Genomic DNA, 17,874 nt, shown 5'->3' on the forward strand with positions numbered 1-17,874 from the left:
ACCTACAGTCCTTACGATGCAGAGCAAAGCAGGTTAGAAGACGCTACCCGAGATGCTTAGATGAAACATAAGGACATTGAAAGTTGAGTTTCTATCGCACAGTCAAAAAGCAAAAATGGGAGGCATATGTCAAAGATCAAATGGTTACAGATGGTGGGTTTACCATACACTTTTGTAACAAACGAGGTTCAGTCACCCACTGTAGTATCAACCTTGATACGATTAGACTGCACGATGACGACAGATTAGAGACGAAGTATCTGCGCCAGCAAAATAGAAATGCGGAAGACAAGTCCGAAAACAATTTATTGGACTCACCAAAACGAAACAATAATACAGTATCCAAAAGAACAACCGAGTCGATCCCCACAGCGGATCGACACAATTAAAGAATAACTAATAATAATAATAATAATAATAATAATAATAATAATGACCCGTCTCTTCACGAGAAGCGAACTCTAACAGTTCTATAACGTTAAGAGGTTCGTCGACTATACCAAGATATCAGCGAGGTAGAAGAGGCGTCCGGCCGTGGCTGCCGGGGAGGTAGCTGTATATCCCTCCGAGCGGTGCGTCGAACTGCCTTTTGCCTTTTTTTGTGGCAGTTTACTGATACACAACGTCACCGGTTCAGATCCTAACTGTCTTGGTGGACAAGTGAGAGGAGACTCAAAGCAACGGCTGAATAACAACCGAGCGTAGCACGTTGAAGGTGTGGCGGTGGAACTTTAAGTTCCGTGCCACCCTCCGACGGTGGAAGTACAGAGGAGGGGTGCAGTAATACGCCAACTCTATGCTCGAATAAAAAAGTGACTGGACGAGAACAGGCCACGGCTGGTGACTGTACGAAAATGGACAGAAAAACGTGGTCGTATTGTCCTTTTGCCGGCAGTGCGCCGTCTTATAAATCCCGTTGGCGGATGTTTATGCGGGAACTACTTGCTATCACGTACTTGGCGCAGCAAAGTAGTTCCTAGGCTAGCTGCGACCTTTGGTGAAGCTGTTCAGCAGGCTCTGCGATTGGGTAGCGGTCCCTATTCGGCCGTTGTTGGAGACCTGGTGGTGTGTTGTGTTGCAGCCGCCGGTAGGTCTTTGTTTTGATTACACAGACGACGTAGGTTTTCCTGGAAAAGTGGGGTGCCGATGCAGTAGGCGCTATGATGTCCGAAGTGTGCGGTCACAGCGAGAGACATCAGTGATGTACCTACCGAGAGCGCTGCACCCGCACGGTACGACGATGGAAGACACAGAGTACTGTCAGCGTCTTCGTTCTCAATTATTAGAGCAGCATGCGAATAATCAGATTATGATTCCATTCACCCAGGAAGAAGTGAGGCTGGAAATAATGAAGTTAAAGAAGACGGAGGACCTGGGCCAGATACAATTACGGCAGAAGTGTTCCACCACATTGTTTCATATCTAACAGTGCTATTTAATGAATTTCTTTAGCTGGGATGTGTGCCCAGAATCTTTAAAATAAAGAATATTTTGGCGCTACAAAAAGGGGAAGACAAAGATGCAAGAGAACCGAAACCCCACAGGATAATTTCTTTGGTAAATATTCTAGTCAAAGTACAAGAAAAGCTTGTGTGCCGCTGCCTGAGAGATCACAGACAGGTAACTGGCATGAGCCCAGCGTAGTGCAGTTTCAGCAAAGGGAAATACACCGAGGATACGAAAAATCACGCAATGTATGTTGTGAATAGCACAGACTACATAATCATTGCTGGCCGCGGTGGTCTTGCGGTTCTAGGTGCTCAGTCCGGAACCGCGCGACTGCTACGGTCGCAGGTTCGAATCCTGCCTCGGGCATGGATGTGTGTGATGTCCATAGATTAGTTAGGTTTAAGTAGTTCTAAGTTCTAGGCTACTGATGACCTCAGATGTTAAGTCCCATAGTGCTCAGAGCCATTTGAACCATCTAGCAATGAGATTAACCTGATCAGTGGGCTTCACTTTTGTTGCCGCGTTGACGTAACTGCCAATAAACCATGCTAAATACTAAAGAAAGACCACTGCCACTATAATCTTGTTGGGGTTAGAAGCTCCACTTGACGGTTTTGCGGTGCTGCACATTAATTTTTATTAACCCCGCCCTCAGCAAAACATAATGTCTTTCTTTTTTCCATTTACCCAGACATATTCGACACCTATGTTCCACATCCTACGGATCTCTTATTTCTGTAAAAGTCTTGTACATAGTTCGTCGTCGTTCTTCTATCTTAAACCTAAAACTACAATAAGAGCGGTTTTAAAAGTTTTTGGCTGGGCACCAGAAATTATATAAATTTTGCAACTGAATTTGTAGAGGTCTTGTTTAATTTACGCCTTTTCATGGTTTTACAGCGCATGTCATCTATAAAGTAGTCAGAATAGTTTGCTTAGTGAGGTATTGATTCTGAAAACATATTTTCAGGAATTGTAGTGGTGTGCGTCCTGTATCAACGTTTTCTACATTGTGCCGAATTATTGGTGTGTCTTTTTGTTTGATTGTAATTGCGTACACGTTTTTCAATCACAACTGCAATAAAACAACAAAACACACCAATGAATCAACAAAGTATGGGAAAAGTAAGTACGGACCGCGTACTTCTATTACTCTCGGAAAATTGTTTTACTTTGTTGATGACATGCAAGCACACCTAAACAAATCCAAAAAAATTCAAATGTGTGTGAAATCTTATGGGACTTCACTGCTAAGGTCGTCAGTCCCTAAGCTTACACACTACTTAACCTAAATCATCCTAAGCACAAACACACACACCCATGCCCGAGGGAGGACTCGAACCTCCGCCGGGACCAGCCGCACAGTCCATGACTGCAGCGCCTTAGACCGCTCGGCTGATCTCGCGCGGCTAAACAAATCCACTATCACAATTAATGTAATTACAGGTGAAAAATGAAAGAAATGAAAAACGCACATATTACAGTTTTCCTACTACGAATATTAAAACAACGACGATATTTATGTAATATTTTGACAGAAAATATCGAAAGCTTCAGAAGGTGACACGTAGGTGCTGAAACATATCTGGGTAAATAATAAAAACGAAATATATTGTGTTTCGCAGAAGTTGAAATGCAGACACCCAAATGGAAAATCATTTTATGCAACAGTTAATCACTCTTTTAACTTTTCGTTGCCTGTAGACAGATCTGGAGAATACGCAGTAACCAATATTTATTAATTTGCGTGGTAATTACAGTGAAGTTGACAGGCGTGACTGTTCGAGTGTGATCGTGTAGTTCTCAGAGAAGACTTGATTCTTATGTGGATACTTAAAGTCGCCGGCCGCGGTGGTCTCGCGGTTCTAGGCGCGCAGTCCGGAACCGCGCGACTGCTACAGTCGCAGGTTCGAATCCTGCCTCGGGCATGGATGTGTGTGATGTCCTTAGGTTGGTTAGATTTAAGTAGTTCTAAGTTCTAGGGGACTGATGACCACCGCTGTTAAGTCCCATAGTGCTCAGAGCCATTTTTTTTGGATACTTAAAGGTACGGGGTTACTGTAAATGTGAAAATAACTCGTTCTTGTAGAACGCTCTGGGGAGAATGTATAAATCCTGTAGACAGGACTGATAAGAAAGCTGACTTAAAATTGCCTGAACACTTACATTATGTCATTTTAAATACAAGCCATAAAGCCTAATATTGATGACTGATCTCGGTGTAGCTCGTATAGCTGGCAACCAAGAAGAACTCAATAAGTAAAAAAAAAAATTTGCGATAAGGTTCTCCGGTGGGGTAAAATACCGGACAAACTTTAGCTCTTTAGCGTTCCTTCACTTGTGCTACATATGTTTGTGTGATTCAAACTTTTGCGCTATTTTATTCGAGTAAATATGCTTCATTTGCGTAAACTGCACATGTGTGACAAACAGTTGAGTGATGGAAAACGAAATAAGATCTAATTGAATGCTACGTAGATGACTGTCGGTTGTAATATCTACGGAACTAACATAAACTGAACTGGTTTTGTATACTATCAGAAGGAACGAATTGCCACAAGGCGATCGTGCACGTACTGAAAGCTGAACGTAATAATAAATCTGTGGAGAAATTTTCAGGAACATAAAGAAGGTTAGTAGTAGCGCACCCTCAACGAGATTTATGAACCTCTCAGCAGAAGATAGCAATCTGGTTGACGGAAAAAGTAATTTGTTAGAACTGTAGACGAGACTAGTGGCCGCAGAGAATACAAAAAGAGGAAAATCCCGTCTTGTTCTCATCCTTTAGTATTGCTATCATTCATATTTTCGCATTTGTCGCCTCCACCCCTCTTCCGTTAATGACGGGGTTCGTATCCATCACGCTCCGCGAGAGGGAAAAATTAAAGCGACGCGATGAGATCTGAAATCGGCGGCGGCAACGTCAGGTGTGGAGGAGAGAGTAATCGCGGCGCAGTGGCTGTGGAAGGGCGGTGGGGGTGGGTGGGGGAGGGGCTTTGGCAGGGAACGGGAGAGGATTTAGTTGAAGCCGGTCGCTGGCGCTGCCACACGAGCAGCCTTCCTCGGCGCACTTCACAGCAATGTTACGTCCTAACGCGAAAACTTACTGTACATGAGAATGACGAAAAGAAAATATGCATCGCGTAGTCATTATATTTTCCACATATGGAGTGAAGGTAACTAAACTTTCGCTAATTGAGTCAGCGCAGGCGGGAAACTATTTACCGTATGGGTAAATAGTTTACAGGAGTGATGTCCATACTGTACGCTGCAGAATCTGCGTTTTTAGTAATGTTAGTGCCATGACTTGCCATTAGGCGCCAGAGCTGGTTCGGCGGTGTAGGGTTGAAATATAAGCACCAGTGTGCATTACAGTTGCAGACAGTCAACATGAGTCTGGACAGGGTGAGCAGGACTTAACTCTTGAAGCTGTTTTATCAAAAACAGCAGCGATGGATGTGCTGGTCTTCGCGAGTTCAAAAATGGGTCTGAGCACTATGGGACTTATCTGCTGAGGTCATCAGTCCCCTAGAACTTAGAACTAGTTACACCTACCTAACCTAAGGACAACACACACATCAATGCCCGAGGCAGGATTCGAACCTGCGACCGTAGCAGTCGCGCGGTTCCAGTCTGTAGCGCCTAGAACCGCTCGGCCACCCCGGCCGGCTGTCGTGAATTCATATGGTTGTCACAGTGAGTCACATTTGTAAAATGGAACTGTTACCCTCTCCTGTGGAAATAATCATGTGTTTCTTTCAATAGTGTATTCGTTCCTTCCCATCCGCATGTCCTTACAAATGTTTCCACTAAGATTCAATGTCATAAGACCACTTGTTTTTCACTGGGAATACCTCAAACAGCTAAGGTTTAATTGTAACTACGCTGCACTTGTCTGCAACATACTGTAGTCAAACCGCACTTTCCCTCGCTCATTTAATGAAACACTCTGTTTTCACTACCTGTTTTTTTTTTTATAAAAGGTACTGTTACTCCCATTTCAGTCTTCTTTTCTGACATTATTACTCCTGTTTCTAGTTATATTAAATACAGGTTAATAAGTGTTAAACTAATTAATATTATTGTTAATCGCAATGTCTTAAGTTATAACAAGTTTGCTACACACACACACACACACACACACAATCACACGCAAACACAGTCAGACAGAGCGGTGAGAGAGGGGGGGGGGGGGGGGGAGAGATGGAGGCAGAGAGAAACAGAAGGAAAGAAAGATAAAGAACACAAAAGAAGAGACAATAGGTTGTCAACATTTATATACACGAACAAGATAAGAGGCGCCTAGTGAACAAACAATCATCCCAAAATTTTGTGCCGGCCGAAGTGGCCGTGCGGTTAAAGGCGCTGCAGTCTGGAACCGCAAGACCGCTACGGTCGCAGGTTCGAATCCTGCCTCGGGTATGGATGTTTGTGATGTCCTTAGGTTAGTTAGGTTTAACTAGTTCTAAGTTCTAGGGGACTAATGACCTCAGCAGTTGCGTCCCATAGTGCTCAGAGCCATTTGAACCCAAAATTTTCTTCACAGTTTGAGTACGGTAAATTTGAAATTCTCGTTAGATCAACAGTCATTGATTCACACTTCTTGTCTTACTTAAAACGAAGTACGAAAACTAAAAGACCAAAAATCTGGAAGTGAACATACGTATATTTTTCAAAAGTGGAATGGAAGTAAGCCCTGTAAACTATGAACAGATGAGAGTAAACACAGCGAAATAACTTTAAGTAACATTTTAATCATTTAAATTTGTGATGTGAACTGTTTCGGATACAAATGTATAAGAAAAAAATTTGTATTTAAAAATACCACCGAAAATGTCTTGAATGTAAAGGATGAAACGAATGTGGAGCGTAAATAAATATTATATTGCAACAAGGAAGAGACGTTTTGAAATTATAAAATGAAAAGTCTTCAGAAATTATAATAATAATTAATATTATTTACTATTATTCTCTATGTAATTGAGGAGGGACTTCTGCTACGTCTCGGATAGAGCGTGGGAGTGAAATTACGCGGAAACTGGAAATGTACTCTGAAGATGAAGTAGGCGGGACAGTGCCATTCATGTAGGCAAAACGCCTAAATTTCACACAGATTTGACGTATAGTTCTGGCGGTATATAGACAAAACGAAATGGCGCGTTCAGCTGTAGGGCAATGATGCCAACAGATCTCACAGACGAGGGGGACGTGATCGAAAAGGAAGGACATCGGCTCGACCACAGAGGATAATCTACAGACAATCGAGGAAGGACGTCTGGGAGGAATGAAATTTTCCTACGTTGGGGACGTTAACGCACACCGGTTATTGAGACTCCGTGACCAAGGACCGGATTTTTGTCGTCGAGGAACTGAACAATTCTTAGAACGTCCCCATTATTATTTAAAGAGGCCTGATACGCCTAAATTATTACTTTCCTAATTTTTCTTACTTGGTTTACTTACCTTACTAAATTACTTTATGAAGAATTCTCGTATACTTATTCACATAATGCAATGCTGCCCGTTAAAAGGGCAGCAACATGAAGACAGCATGTAAAACCGTAATACTAACACGCAATTTACTACAGTCTTGGATATCCATGTGATTAGCATGTCAGAGCAACTTCACAAAGCAGATAGAAGGAACGCCATAGAGGGTGTTCAGAAATCCCCGTTTCAGACCTCTAGGACTTGTAGAGCGGAGTTAGTAGACAATATTTTGAATAGGAACCTATGTCCAGAAACGTACCGTTCCTGTGATACAGCAGTTTGAAAACATATTTGTAAGATAGGTATGCAACAGGATGTGTATATGTGTATGTGTATTGAACCGGGGGCCTAGAAACGACAGAGAGGCCTCGTCCCCGCTGTAGCCCTCAGTGGTTCACAACACCACAACAGGCTATCGCAGTCCACTCACGCCACCGCTGCCCCACACCTAACCCAGGGTTATTTGGCGGTTCGGCCCCCAGTGAATCCCGCTCCCCTCCCCGCCGCCCCTGAGAACGTCTCATATAAGACGAGTGTAACCCCAAATGTTTGCGTGATAGAGTAGTGATGGTGTACACGTACGTGGAGACAGTGTTTGCGCAGCAATCGCCGACATTGTGTAACTGAGGCGGAATAAGGGGAACCAGCCAGCATTAGCCGAGGCAGATGGAAAACCGCCTTAAAAACCATCCACAGACTGGCCAGCACACCGGACCTCGACACGAATCCGCGGGCGGATGCGCGCCGGGACTGGCACGCCTTTCCGCTCGGGAGGCAGCACGTTAGACCGCACGGCTGGCCGGGCGGGCATGCAACAGGGTAGTCATGGAGGGGGTAGTAGTTTCATCAGGTTAGCTCATATCATTTGATGTCTGTGCTACCTCTCTGACCCGGTTCCAGACTCATTCACGTGTGTCTCAGTGTAAGAGCAACATGGTTGAGTACACGTTTACAGCCGGCCGCTGTAGCTGAGCGGTTCTAGGCGCTTCAGTCCGGAACCGCGCTGCTGCTACGCTCGTAGGTTCGAATCATGCCTCGGGCATTGGTGGTGAGATGTCCTTAGGTTAGTTAGATTTAAATAGTTCTAAATCTAGGGGACTGATGACCTCAGATGGTAAGTCCCATAGTGCTTAGAGCCATTTGAACCAGAAAACACTGACATGGTCCTTCTGAAAGTCGATGCCCAAAAGTGGTTCAAATGGCTCTGAGCACTATGGAACTTATCATCTGAGATCGTCAGTCTCCTGGAACTTAGACCTACTTAAACGTAACTAACCTAAGGGCATCACACACATCCATGCCCGAGGCAGGATTCGAACCTGCGACCGTAGCAGTCGAGCGGTTCCGGTCTGAAGCGCCTACAACCGCTCGGCCAGCGTGGCTAGCAGTCTATGCTCACTGTAAAGGAAGAGCACTACGTTGCTATTATCAAGACCGTTCTCCACAACGGCCGACTTCATCGCATACCCTTTTAGCCAGAATTACGCAATGGCTTCGAGAAATGGTACCTTCACCGTCAGCAGGAGTGACTGATGTTCCAAGGAGACGCCGCACACCTGAATTGAAATATGCCGTGCGGCATCACCTTGAAGAGTCGCTGTCAACGAGTAAGCGAGCAATTTCTTTGGCTATTAATGGGTCAATTGCTTGCAAAAGTTGTCATGATACCAATATGGTTGTAGCACGGAAACGGTGCGTTTGCAGACACGGGTTCTAATTCAAAATATTATCTACTGACGCACCTCTCCTAGTCCTAATTTCCGAAAACTCTGTATACGTTTTCTTGCATAAAGAACAATTACACAGTGCGTTTTCCGTTCAGAAATCGCATTTGAATGTTATTAATTTCTGAGAAGATCGTGTTATGCTCCGTGTAAAAACGAGGCATATCTGTCGGTACTAGTCGGTAGTAGCATGGCTAATCAGATTCAAGTTCAATGTTTCCCGAAACTTGCGGTTTGCGATGGTCGGGATCCCAAGACTGTCATACGAATACAGGAACCATGGACTCAGGAATGCCATACGCAACGCCATTCACGGTCTCAATGCCCTAACGCAGGTAGCACCGGATATGAGATACATTTTGTTTGTAGCAAGGTTTTACAGCCACGTCATGTACCTTGAGTCAGGAAACCAGCCTGTTTGCAGCTAGACAAGTGGAGTGACGACGTCTCTAGGACCAAGGATTGTCAGCACGACGACCAATGCTATGCTCCGCGGCAGCGGAGAATCACACCGACACTGGTGTACCCAACGACATCACTGGACACAGGAGTGATACCACATCTGCGTACAGCTTCACGGTCGACGTACTCAAGTGTGGAGGGTCCGTGGACAACGAACGTTGCCCGACTGCATTCCCATGCGGGGTGTCTGCTCTTTGCGACATGTTCGAAAGAACAGAGGCCACGCGTTAATATTACTGATTCACTTCGGTGGTCAGTTCATCCACTGCCTTCAGTGTGGATGCACATTTCGTTCGACCTCCAGTGGGAATACAAAATTAGCGATCATGGAGGACATGGACGGGGACTGTGTATAGGGGGCGCTCGGTGGGAATGTGAATCGGTCGGGCAGCATGCCTACGTTGTCCGCGCCTTTGCGATAAACACTGAGTCTGGATTGCGAAGTGGTTGACGCAAGTACCGAGTAAACGGGAGACCCATGGTTCGGGTCTTGGTCTGGTACCCATTTTCACTCATCGTCGCGTATCCAGCACAGATTCCCGATGCAGCTGATACCATTAGTTCCTTCCCATTCCTTTCCTTTCAATTACATAATATCCCTCATCGTCATTTCGTCATACGGGAAAAGCAACTGGGGTCATGGTATGGGATGCCAGTGAGTGCACAGCGCCACCACCACTGGCTCACATAGCCGTTAACTGGGGTAGAAGGCGTTACATTTCTGACACGTAGTGGCCCGTGACTATGCTCTAAGTTCCTGACCTCATTGACGTACTTTTCAACAACACAACACAAGAACATATATTTCCTCTGCTGCCTTGAACTGCCCTGACTAGTGCGCTGGCCAGAAAATTCTCGGAATCTGTCACCCATCATCGGGGTAGGGGCTGCGGAGAACGTGGTATGCCACCATGGAATGATCTATATCTGCCATTCAACTTCACTGCGACTCCACGCTTAGCCGGGTTACAGTCGTTACGTTCATTTCTAGTACATGTATGGTATCTGATATTACTTATCTTTACGTCATGTAGTTATAAGTTTCCTGTCTTCCTGCTTCCAAAAGTAAAGACCGTTTGCTGAAGCAAACACTGCTTTTGCCGCGAATTTTTACGGAGCGTCGACAGTTCACATATGCCAATGTGTGTGCCGGCCGCGGTGGTCGTGCGGTTCTAGGCGCTTCAGTCCGGAGCCGCGGGACTGCTACGGTCGCAGGTTCGAATCCTGCCTCGGGCATGGATGTGTGTGATGTCCTTAGGTTTGTTAGGTTTAAGTAGTTCTAAGTTCTAGGGGACTGATGACCTAGGATGTCAAGTCCCATAGTGCTCAGAGCCATTTGAGCCAATGTGTGTCCCATAAAATAAGCTGCTCAACCAGCATGGCACGCTCTCTAAACCGAGCGAGGTGGCGCAGTGGCTAGCAGGTTCCTTTGAAAGGGTACGGCTGACTTCCTACCCCGTCCTTCCCTAATCCGATGAGGCCGATGACCTCGCTGTCTGGTCTCTTCCCCCCCAACAACCCAACCCAACCCAACACTCTCTGAAGGTGCCCTAGACCTTCAGTTCCAAAATTATGTGCACGGTAAAGGATCCTTTCCTGAGTATTTTGAAATCAGGAACCAATAGCTAACAAATGACAATTTCAGACGGGTCGAGTTCCTGTATTAGGAATGTATGTCATGCACAGGTTTGTGAAAGTGCTTATTTTTCGTAACAAATATCTGCCTGCTGCCTGCCGTTGGTGGTGGTGCCTCAAAATACGACACATTATCATCTGAAATGTGTCTGCAGTGTGGTTTAGTACCGGTAACGGTTCACGAGTGGTTGTCGAAGATGCACCATTACTCGTAAAGGGACCTACTGACGGACACACTTCAGGTAAAGGTGCAGTGCCTCCAAAGCCGAACGAGTATAGGCCTACAAAAGTTTCACAACAAGAGTCATACAAATTGGAAAAATGGGTCACTGTTGATAAGAACTTGTGAGAAGCTGAGTTCTTCAGTCCAAAGAGAACAGGTTAATATTCTCGACAAATGATTATTCTAATGTTAGAATTCAGGGAAAGGGTTTGAGTAGAGTGGGAGAAATTCAACAATAACTGTCATTCAACTGGCCCGCGAAATATACGCTTCGAAGAATGTAGTGTGGAGAGTTTTTGTGGAATAAGCAGTTACTCCCCTATCACAAACAGTTTGGACAAGCGAGGGGAGAACGTGTTCACTTCTGTAAATATCTCGTTTTATATACGTTGAGAATGACGGTCGTCACTACGAACAATTGCTAAGAGCATAAGTTGCTGCTATAATGTGTGAGCTATTTAGCTCAACCAAAATTTTAATATTCGTTTCTGAAAATTTGTTTACAAAGCCAAAATACTTGGTTTAGGTTTCATGTAACCGATATAACATATCAACTGTCAGGTAATGACATATCTACTAAAATATAATGCCAGTATTAACTTCGTCAGTTCATAGTTAGTATACGTAATTTACTCACACCACCTCTTCATACAGTCAAATCATTTTAATACTAGTTTTCATATTAAAATTGTAATATTCTTAGGTAACTATGATGTAATAGGTACTGTATGTATGAAACCCTGGTCTGATGTAACAGAGGGTTTGATGGCCCTTATCAGATCACGTTAAATAAAAAAATAAATGGCCGTGCGGTTCTAGGCGCTACAGTGTGGAGCCGAGCGACGGCTACGGTCGCAGGTTCGAATCCTGCCTCGGGCATGGATGTGTGTGATGTCCTCAGGTTAGTTAGGTTTAATTAGTTCTAAGTTCTAGGCGACTGATGACCTCAGAAGTTAAGTCGCATAGTGCTCAGAGCCATTTGAACCAAATAAATAAGATATACTATTGTTACTCCAAAAGCTTTGGTATCGTGTGTAGATACTGCAATGCAGTTGTTTACCATGTGTAGTACATTTTTTACATTAACTTCAGATCTTCAGAGCCCTTTAATCAGTGTAAGCTAGCCGAGAATAGGAAGGGGGGAAAATTAGTGTTAGCCGCCGCGTCAACAACGAGGTCATCGAAGGCGGAGCACAAGCTCGAATTATATAATCATCGTGCTCTTTCAAAGGAACCTTCCAGGCATTTGCAGTAAGTAATGTAGAGAAATTACGGGAATTATAAATCTGGATGACCGGTCGCGGATTAGAATCGTTGTCCTCCCGAATGAAAGTTCATTGTGCTAACCACAGCGTCACTTTGCTCCATAGCTAAGAAGAGCGTGCGTGAGCAGATGACGTTTACCAACACGATGAGTTAAATTTTTAATTCCATTGCTTCGATAATAGCCATATACAGAATCTGTAACAAAACTTTGAGCCATGTGATGGTACATTGTATGGATACTGTTCCTCTAACATAAGACATTTTTACGCAAGATGTATTTAAAGTACACCGCTCTTCTTTGCCCAATAAAACGATTGTGTGTTTCCATACTATGACACAGTCCCTTTCGGTATACCAGATTGGCAGCATGAGCGACAGTACTGATATTCCTCAACTAAAACTAGCTCTACATTTTCTCAACATCATTGTTCTAGGGAATAATGGAAAAAATGTATTCACTAGTAATCAAATATTACATCCATAGGTGGCAAGTTTTGTCATACATTGGGGTACTGAGTATACTATTATAGATCCACGCCATTCTATATAATTATCGCATCAGCCAAACAGTTACTGACATAAATTGTTCATCATTTGGAAGGCAGAAGCCACGTAGCTAATAGCATACAGATCCTTATTTATCTTGAGGTCAAGCTGTAGTTAAGATTCGATTAAAGTCTGATTTGTAGCCATTATCTCTTACACACTGACAATAGGACTTGGAAAGATTTGTGGCATCTGATGTAAGAGGCCCGGAAGATAAAACGACACAATTCGTGCTTTTCTCTTCGCGCTTTACTCTTACCAGAGAGGCGGCTACTTGTATTGACCTGCGGGATAGGCAGCGATAGCACAATATGTTTAGCCTACAATGTGGTACCCAACCGACACAAGAGTTGATCCTCAGGTTGTCCACTGCGTTTGAACAGACCAGTCCAGAAAATCCACCTGACTTCCGCCGAACCATGTTGTGACTAGGGCCGCCCGTCAGGTAGACCGTTCGCTAGGTGCAAGTCTTTCGATTTCACGCCACTTCGGCGACTTGTGCGACGATGGGGATGAAATGAGGATGATTAGGACTACACAACACCCAGTTCCTGAGCGGAGACAATCTCCGACCCACCCGGGAATCGAACCCGGCCGTTATAATTAACATTCTGTCGCGCTGACCACGCAGCTACCGGGGGCGGACGCTGAACCATGATGAAACCTGCCTACTTTGTTGACAGAAGCGTGAAATAAAAATGACCCTATTACTGTTTCCACAACGAGGCAAACATACTAGTGTGTAACATTTTTGAATATGTTGTCTGATGACTGGCTCGTACATATTTTTTATCAGTTATCTTTTTATACTCATTATCTGAACTAATCATCACTAAACAACATCTCAAAATTAAAATGTGGGCAGTGTGCTGGAGTAAAGAATCAGCGTAACTGTACCTCACTTCACTGAGTGGCCTTTCAGAGTCCAGCAGATTGCAAGCTATTCTGTAAACGATTTTTGTGTCATACCCATCACTTTCGATGAAGTAACGTAGTTTGCCCAGAAAATTCAGTTGCACTATTAATGAGGGTAATTAGAAGAGAGCACGCTACACAGGCGGCCGCGAGGGGAAAGTGAGCCAGTCAGCACAGTATTTTAACCTCTGACCTTACTCTCTATTGACTTAGAGCTTTTGTGTTAGAGCGCTCCATTTTACGAACAAAGTTTCAATGTTATTTTCAGAAAATTGTACAACGGAGTTGTACCATGTCGCGTCCTCGACGTGAGCCCACCGTAATTGGCAATTCTGTTGACACATTTATAGGACCTATAACTGACCCTGAAAGCACCAAGTATATCATCCTCTGGCTGGGTGTTATTTTGGACCTTGACGTCACGCGTGGACTGTATAGAGAGCGAGCATATAACCTTTGTTGGAAATATCCTGAATTACAGCTGCAGGAAAGTACTGCGACGACAACAGTTTAACACGTAAACCATCAAATGCAGAACAAAAACTACTTTTTTATTACCAGTTTCACAAATCACCCAACGTGACAGTTATTAATTTCTTGAACGGACATGTGCCACTATCATACAGGGGTAATAGAAACATATCACTCGATTAACAAATCGAGAAGAATGCTGAAGATAAGGTGGGTAGATCACGAAACTAATGAGGAGGTGATTGGGGAGAAGAGAAGTTTGTGGCACAACTTGACTAGAAGAAGGGATCGCTTGGTAGGACATGTTTTGAGGCATCAAGGGATCACAAATTTAGCATTGGAGGGCAGCGTGGAGGGTAAAAATCGTAGAGGGAGACCTAGAGATGAATACACTAAGCAGATTCAGAAGGATGTAGGTTGCAGTAGGTACTGGGAGATGAAGAGGCTTGCACAGGATAGAGTAGCATGGAGAGCTGCATCAAACCAGTCTCAGGACTGAAGATCACAACAACAGCAACCAGATATGTGTCCTTAAACAAAATTTTCACATGCATATTACTACACAACACTTGTTGCATCATAGCGCATGTCAATCCAGGCACATTGGTGAGACAAGAAACAATACTATACAGTTCAGAAAACCAGCACATACAGGCACATCATTCAGTTAACTGAGATACAGTATTTGACATAAAACCTGGCCGGCGGCTAGCTGCAGTAGAGTTTACGACTTCGCTGATCACTATGGGTCAAATGAAGGGACCGCGCTGATAATACTTCCAAGTCCAGCTATCGGCACAATCTGGCAACATTGTAGGCTCTGCAGTTCCTAGAGGGAATCTTGTCTTCTGTTTCGGGTGTTGTGCTACACTTATGTCCGTGGTCTGGCTGTAACCAGTGCGTTGTCTGAGTGCAACGTCTCACGTTGCAAGCCGTTGGTAACCTAAACTTTTATAGCACCTTTCGCCTGAATGCCGAAGTCCGGAGTGTAATGGTAGGACAGCTATAATGTATTTCACTTTCTGACACAACGGTATTTAAAGTTGTGACCAATAACATTTTTGTGAAGATTTCTTGGCAAACTGTCTGTCTTAGAACGCCGTACGCTTCAGAGCTTCCCGGGACCAGGTAGCTGCGCTTCCTCGCCATTTTCGACAGCTTCAGCTAACGTTCACCGCTTGGGCAGTATAAGATGCTTTACTGCTGTTGAATGATGCTCCACAAAAACGTCGACGATTTGCATTTCATACTTTATAGCAATGTAGGCAGACGACTCATTTTTATATCATGAGTATTGTAATACACTAACAGGCAAGACATGAATATGGCTTTAAATTAATTTTATATTTTGTGATTCGATCGCAAAACCTCACAACGTTGTTTAATGTTATTAATAAAGCTTTGTATCGCGTTTATATTTCTTTTAGAAGTGATTTTTCACGCAAGTTTTTAGTCAGGAATTCTTATCTTTCCGCCAAGCCACAGTGAGTAACTGTCGTTGTTTGTTTTCTTATAGTAAACGTATTCGATAAACTGTGTGAATGCCGTACAGTCCTTGCTCTATAGCAACGCAGGGACTCTACACATTCTGAGATCCATTTATGGATGCATAAAGAACTCAAGGCTGCTCGAAAATGATATTTAAGGTATTCTAATAGATTTAAACCAACAAAATTGCTCATTTTTGAAACTACTCAGAGTGGACGGAAGTTAGCAACGACCGTGTCAGAAAACGTCCACCAGCCTGTCTGATTGCTGTTTCACAGATTTAGAGCACAGGAACCATATTCACTTCATAAGTATTCCGCTGACGTATGGGTCCTATGCGAGGAACAAAACTCAGATTCGTATGGTTGACGGTCGAGTCGAATGTCTTCAGAGTCGTTTCTGTAGTGAAGACGCCGATAACCTTAAACAGCTTACCGAGTCGAGCTTGGGTAAAAGCTTTCATCTGATTTTGTTAAAGGTTTTGCTTCTAGCAATTTGCAACTCCGTTAAAAAAAACGGAAAATAAGAACCTGGAGTACACTGGCCTGTACCACGATTAGAACTGAGATTTCACGCCGCCCTTGCATCACAAGACGTGTGGAACCACTGATCCAACGATATCATCGTAATATTGGTCGCTGAGACTTACAATGCAACATTAAAGTAAGAACAGTTGTTAATTATATGATGTAAGACAGCTTTTTTAGTACAAAAACTAAATTTTATTTCTCAGTGTCTAATCTTACATGACGATTATGCCATCGAAATGGAAAGGGAACGCCGAGTCATTATAGCAGAACAATTCAGGACAACGTAAGGAGATAAATGCACTATCACAGGGTTTGAAAATATTTGTGATAGTGATTCCAATCCTTAGCCGTGCTAGTGGCCACTATGGAGTGTTGTGCTCGACTTCAGCGAGCTCTCAATGGGAAGGTATGAGTGTATTTCGTTTCTATGCATAGTTGGCTCCTGATACCTCCTGACGTCGCCCTTCAGGCTATCTATAATTAAGGCATTCAGCTAGATCTACTCTGTAATTCCCCATTTATTAAGCATTATGGCGTAGAAGGGACCTGTTAACGTCGATGTTGGATAATATCAGTGCAGCAATACCAAAGCTAGTGTTATTAGCTACCGCTCACGCAGCATACAGCATGTGAGATATTGAGGTACACAATTTTTCTTTACTATTAAAATGTCCCCAGAATGCTAAAGAATAAAACAGTTACTTTAATAGCTTGGCACGGAGAATTATTGCAGGTAAATAAAAAGTAATTGGAAATAGAGCTTACCCCACACGTCACGAAACAATAAGGTATCATACACTTTGCACCTCGGAATCGACTCTGTCTGCCTACAGTCTTGTGCGAAATACAAACGGAATCTCACGATTACCACGAGGATGCAAAAGTATGTTGGTGGGGATGGAAGCAAGAAGAAATGGAGTTAACTAATTATTAGGTGCCACTTAATAATCAATTCATTTGAGGACTCAGCACTGAAGAATCTGAAAATTATGTTCGTTAGCACAGAAAATAAGCTGTAAATGTGGGAAGTGCACCATTATTCGCCGTAATATGTTTTCACCTTGAGATCTGTACACATAATGCATACTAACTAGACTGTTCCTTGCCTTTGTAATGTTCTTTGCTTGCTTATACTGCTGAAAGATGACATCGCCGTGGGGGAAGACATAAAGCTTGAAGGGATGACGCGGCTCCCCTTGTCGGAGTTTCTAGTCTTCCCTCGGGCATGGATGTGTGTGTTGTCCTTAGCGTAAGTTAGTTAGATTAGGTAGTGTGTAAGCTTAGGGACCGATGCCTGAGCCGTTTGATCCCATAAGACATCACCACAAATTTAGAATTTTAAATGGATGGATGCAGGTGGTTCGGATCTGTAAGCGTATCTTCGATTACTACCACAGGTCCAATGCAAACGCACTAGAATGTCTCCCGTATCATAGTTCTGCCCCCACCAGCCAGTGTCCGTGGAGCACTGCGTGTTTCGAGCCGCGTTCACTTCGATGACGGCGTTTGTGGAGACGACCATCGAAATGTGATTCCCGGAGGGGCCGACAGGTTTCCATTGATCGACAGTCGAATCCCGATGGTCCCGTGCCCACTGCAGTCATAAATGGTGATGTCTTGGGGCCAACATGTGAAGGGTGGACTGCTGCGGAGCTCCATGTTCGTCAGTGTACGA

The sequence above is a fragment of the Schistocerca serialis genome, chromosome 3, assembly GCF_023864345.2.
Source record: "Schistocerca serialis cubense isolate TAMUIC-IGC-003099 chromosome 3, iqSchSeri2.2, whole genome shotgun sequence".
Classification (NCBI taxonomy): Eukaryota; Metazoa; Arthropoda; class Insecta; order Orthoptera; family Acrididae; genus Schistocerca; species Schistocerca serialis.